This window comes from Littorina saxatilis, linkage group LG10, assembly GCF_037325665.1.
Source record: "Littorina saxatilis isolate snail1 linkage group LG10, US_GU_Lsax_2.0, whole genome shotgun sequence".
Classification (NCBI taxonomy): Eukaryota; Metazoa; Mollusca; class Gastropoda; order Littorinimorpha; family Littorinidae; genus Littorina; species Littorina saxatilis.
Window position 1 is genome coordinate 31,555,063 of NC_090254.1, and position 6,000 is coordinate 31,561,062.

Sequence of the window (6,000 nt, forward strand, 5' to 3'; positions counted from 1 at the left end):
GTATTTTTAGGCAAAGCACATGTTCTCAGCAAACAGAAAACAAAATATTGGAAGCGTGAGTCACGCTACCCAAAAATAAAATCTTTTTTTACATATTTTTTTTTTTTATAACTTTTTTCCCCATGGTTCATTCATCATCTGACATAACTTTTTAGCAAAATCTAACCATAAGATTATTGAAAAAAAGCAAAAATGTAGACGACCACCTTAAGTTTAAAAATCTTACTTGTCATTCTATAGTTCTAGTAGCTTAAGTACTAGATAACTTTTTCCCCAAATGTGTCAGTGTCAGTGTCACGTGTAACTATTAGTATTACCTGCATCATTTGCCAGGTCTCTAAGCATAAACTAAAATTGGGTCGAACAAACTGGAATCAACCCCAACACCCCATTAAAGTGAAGGGCATAACAATAAACTTACTTAATTCAAGACAACACAAGCGCCTTGAAAACAGTAGGACATGAGCATGCCAGATCAATACAAGGCAAAAGATGCATTGCAGATGTGTAACTGTGAGGAGCTGTCTGCATGTGTGAAAGAACAGAAAAGATCAATAAAACAAAGAAGGTGCACAACGCTACATAACAATTCTGGCCTCGTATCACTTTAAGTTTAACTACAGCACAGGTGACCTTCACAGCTGCAGACAGAAACTTGAGCAAGACTTTACCTTACCTAAAATCATCAATCTTTGCTAGTTAAGACGATAAAACATAAGATATATAGTAAGTGTAACAATGTATCGATATTGATAATTGATGAAAGTCTTTACCTCCGCCTATAGTAAATACACGTAGCATCCTTTAATTAAATTTGTTGAATGAAAACCTACAAAGGAATACAAACACATAGGTTTATAACCTCTCAGTGTATGGTGCCCTATTTTCTGAGCCACACTTATCAGGCACACATACACACACTCACCCAGCCTTCGTTACTGTTAGTCACTCACTGGCTCAGTCAGCCAAGCCCATAGCTGAGCTGATTATATGTACACAGACAAAATGTTTTCAATTCCTCTTCAGAGCACACAACATACTGGCAAAAATGACCAATGACAAATAAAAGAGTAGATCCTCTTCTGCTCAATGACAACAATTCTGGCCGCACTGCTCCACAGTCAGTCGTAGAAACATTAAAGAAAACCAGACTGAACAAAAAACACAAACCTATGAATCGGCGGCCATATTGGCACATGAACCCTTGTTACTAAGACGAAACCTATCCGGAATACTTTTCATCAAAACATATGTAACTAACTCAAATATGCATAAACTAGCGTGCCTGTTCGAAAGCCTGAGTATCAATCTATCAACTGATCACATTACAAACACCAAATACCTTTTCAGCTGAAAATAAGACGAGATGTTTTATAGGCATTTGTGACCTGCTCAGTGAGTGCAGCGCAGATGCTGTTTCGCTGGCTAAACCAGCCAAGCAAACGATCAAAGCTTGCGCCCCCTGACTGGGCCCCTCTATAGTCTGAACCATTTCTCCATATCTCTCTTTGTTCCAAATTCGGTTATTAAGATCATTTCTTAATATCACGAGCACCAAAACTACATTAGAATAAAACATTTACAATCAAATTTGATCAGAGATCTACAATTTTCAACTGATAAAGTGACGTGTATATCTGTGAATAAAATGCGTTAATAGGATGTTCTCAAACGTTCACATACACTGATACAGTCAAAACATGAGGCAACGTGGTAAAAAAACCGTTCATGTTAGACTAGAAGAAACAATGACTGTTTCGTAACGTGCAAATTATAACACAAATACACATTGTATTTGGTCTCTAAAAGGGTTGTTAGTATCAGTAATTCACTAAATTTTGCAACTTACACTTAGCAAGAATCAGCATACATTGGAAAAGCTCGAGTTGACGTCGCATCGAGTCTGTGCGGCCGAAGCAAGGAGTGAATGGTATCACCCAATATCGGGGGAGTAAAGCTTCTACAGCGATCGATTGTTAGAGGTTTTTTTAATGAGCAGTTGTCTTTCATACCTAAATAATAGAAAGCTTAACTACCAAATACTCTTGTTGAACAAATCGTGTTTGTTAACTGCCGAAATATGCATCGAGGGAAGGACACTGTCAGACTAGGTAGAAAGCTTCAGCGCGGTTCTTAAAATAGACCCGTCCGGACGATTATAGATTGTGTGATTCTTGCTTTGCGCTTAGTTCATACATTGAAACAATAAGGTGTTCCCTGATTAAAACAAACATACATAAGAAATGTTACATGTAAGTGGTTACTTTACAGCCTATTTCAACTGCTTTTGAGCAACGCAGAGCGACATCACCCCCTAATTAGAACCCCCCAACTGAGTAAGAGCCAAAATAGCAAACATGAACATACGTGCAACATTGCAAGTACGCACAGACGTGTGGCGTTCTTGATCTACGTGTGCTTGTCTTGAAAAAGCTTTCCACGACGAAAAGCCTGTATTATCGAGAGCTGATGATAAATACTGCGTGGAAGCTTGTGCATTCAGTCAGTCTTGCAGTATTGTGGAAAAGCGTGTCTGCTGATCGATTTTCAACAGCAAGTGCTGCATTCTCAGACATGTAGCCAGGCATTCCGCATCCCCTCCTGTGTGTGAATTAGGGCTGCTAGGCAAGTGCAAAATGTTCACCATAACTGGCCGTAGTCCAGATAATAAGCCTACTGCAACCATCGCAGATTATACAGGCATAGGCCTACTCATATCAAAATTTGAAGTGTAGGCTCAGTGACTGATATGGCCATCTTACTGTGGCCAGCGTAAAGCACCTGCGGCGCATACATTAACTTATTAGTTCAGTTTTCTGATCTTTCATAAGGTCTGTCACTGAGTAGTCAACGTGACATTTTTTTGCTAAAATCTAGTCAAGTAAGTTGAGTTGTGACCGGATAAGGCTAGCATTTCAGTGAGCATTTGCCAAAAGTTGATTGGGACGGCATCGGGGGTTTATATAATATGGGTTGTAACTCCTCAGTAGGTCATTCAAAGTTGCCCCGGCCCGGCTCAGTGTCTCAGCGGTTAGTGTTGCAGCGGCGGCGTAGGCTACAAGGAGATCTCGGCCCGCCGGGGACGGTTCCACCCGATCGGGTGCCACGGTAACATCCCGTTCTGACCTCCACCTAGAAAAGCAGTGTCGACCGGGGAACAGTCTGCTCTTAGCGTACAACCACCTCATGTCCCAAATAGATACTTATTCTGGGGACAGAAATTGAAATTAGCATAGCGGCATAGGAACAGTCTGGGCAGTTACTGAAGCGTCACGGTCCCCCGGCGGGGGACAGCATTTGGTATAACATGTGATCGGTCGCCCCACCCCCGGAGGACAGTAGCCTACGTCACAGTTTGGGATCCCTGGGGCACCATTTGGGATCATAGTGACTCACAGTGTCCCCCACTGACGTCAGTGCTGCATTTGTCCCCCACCCAACTGTGACTGACTCTGAAAACGCCCCCGCGGCATCCAAACTAACGGCGTCCCGGCCCAGCGGCCATTGTACTGACACCCTCTGCCGGCCCCCCCCCCCCCCCCCCCCCCCAAGTGTGTGTGTGGGCGTGTGTGTCAGTGTGTGTGTGTGTGTGTGTGTGTGCCGGTGATGTGTGTGTGTGTGTGTGTGTGTGTGTGCAGTGTGTGTCAGTGTGGCTGATGGGATCTATGTCGACCAAAAGAGTGGGATTCCCTGTAGGTGGAGTTCCTGGAGGGGGATTCCCTGTATACAGGGAATCCCACAGGGTGGAGTTTTTCAATAAAACTTGCAAACCATACTCGAATTTCTAAGAAATATCAAAAAAGATTGAAAAACATCAAATTCTACCCATGTCGCCAAGCACTGATCACGTGACTTTCAGCGATATCAGCGACACGCAACAGGAACTAAATCCTGTGGGATTCCCTGTATACAGGGGGTTAAAAAAGAAAAATAATAAATTTGAAAAAAAAGAAAAATTGATGGCTCAGATTGCACCAGATTGCTCCATTTTCCATGATTTTCATCAACATTTTTCGGGGGGGGCGTGCCCCCGAACCTCCCTAGGAGCCGGCCTTTGTCTTCTAAGCGACGGTTTTGGAAAGTAGTTGGGTATTTTGCTGGCTCAGGCTCCACCAGATCGGTCAATTGTCTTTGTTTTGATCCAAATTTGTCTTCTTAAATTCACTTTTGGGAAGGTGTATAAGGGGAAGGGCTCGAGCTCCATTTTCCTTGCTTTTATCAACATTTTCCTTGCTTTTATCAACATTTTCCTTGCTTTTATCAACATTTGACACTATTTTGAAAACTGTTGACGCTGTTTTCTCCGAATTTGTTTGAATTTTTTTTTAGCACAAGTGTCGTCATTGGGAAATGCTCTTCTAGACTTAACTGTGCAGTCTTCTTGCTCTTTTTACATTTAGTCAAGTTTTATTTTTTTACATCTGGTCAATTTGTTTTGTATTTTCACCAGAAAAGGTGTCGTTGTGCAATGACAGAGAGACCTTTTATGAATTACCTAGGAATCATTTTAGAAATGTTGTCAAAGTACAATAACTTGCTTTTTTCGGACATTTATTTCGTGCCTATGATTTCTACCCAGGAAACTAAATCTGTTCGGGGACCTGTTTAGAGTAAAATAAAACATTTAAAAGCTCTATCTTTGTTCTTCTGGAAGATGAATGGTTTCCCCAAAAAGTTCTTCATGTTTTATCTCAAAGAGTCACAAAAAGCTTCTATTTTGACCCATCATTCCTTCAAATATAAATTTGTAGGACAAAAAACATCTTTGCTGAAGAGGGTTTTTTTTTTTTTATCAAGAGCCTCGAAATAAAAATTGACAAGCGTGCCAAAGAAACAAATCTTAATTTCCGTTCTATCAATCAATCAATCGATCGGTCTCTCTAGCTCTCTCAGTCCAAGTAATTTAATTGGTCTCTTTCTTCCTTTATACCCGGGCCATTCCATCTCTTCCCATCTGTGTGTTTGTCTCACGGTCTGCTTGTCACTCCCGCTCACCACACACACACACACACACGGGCCATCCCCTCATGATCTTTTTTGCCACCAATTTCTTGGAAGTGCCACGGTCTCAGATATATATCAGAGGCCGACGGGAAAAGCAAACATGGATCCGGATTGAGAGAGGAAAGCAAACAGGGGTGGGTCCAGGGGATTTGTGAGTATCTCTGCGATATGAGAGGATCTTCTTAAAGAGAGCCTTGGTTATAATTTATTTTTACAATTGCTTTTATGACGCAGGGTTTTGTTTCTGCCCAAAGCTGTATCAACTACGGATACTCACAAGTGTTTTAGAACATGATTTGATGAATATGTTGTCAAGGCAACTCCCAAATAGCCGCAAAAATGGGTCAAAAGGCCGTCTATTTTTTTTAAATGTGTTTGTCCGGACCCTTCTCCTTGCTAAGTATGCTCTCAGGCACAGCCTCGTCCCTGCATTCACTGCTCCATCCACATCGCAGCATAATGTCAGTTTACATGTTTTTCTGCAGCATTATTGCGGCGATTAACTTTTTCTTCGGAATAATCCGTCGACCCGGCCCCAGAGCATCACACGTTGAAGACTGACAGCAAAACTACTATTCAGGGAAGGAAGGAACAGGAACACCGAGACCAAGGTCACCATGAGAGCTCTGGGCATGAAGGCCCAAATGAAAAGCCGAGACATTTAAATATGATTAATGAGATAAGGATGATTAGAATGATGATGCCATGGGTTTTCATTATTGTTTGAGACTACGTGACAGGGCAGCATTCTGCGCATACTTGGCGTCAACCAGCGCGAGAACTGCTGCTCCTGCGGTCAGTGTTGGTCAGAATAGCAGTCGCCGTGAAGTAAATCAGTGACACTCGGCTGTGTGATCCCAGCGTTCCCATCGGAACCATAACACTTCCTATCTGGGTAGGAGCCGGTCGAATCCCGAAAAACCCACATGACTCAGATGGGATTCGAACCAACGATCTCCCTGTTCGCACAGCCCGATGCGCTAACCACTTCTAGAA

At 42.4% G+C, this 6,000-nt stretch overlaps 1 protein-coding gene across 1 annotated transcript in view; it reads right to left on the reverse strand.

Moving 5' to 3' along the window:
- Positions 1 to 1,907, reverse strand: part of LOC138978594 (uncharacterized) — a 54,737-nt gene extending 52,830 nt beyond the window's left edge. The window contains exon 1 of the mRNA XM_070351353.1: positions 1,850 to 1,907. The gene's annotated coding sequence lies outside the window, so the exon portion shown is untranslated. The remainder of the gene's footprint in view (positions 1 to 1,849) is intronic.
- Between the last annotated feature and the right edge of the window lie 4,093 nt (positions 1,908 to 6,000).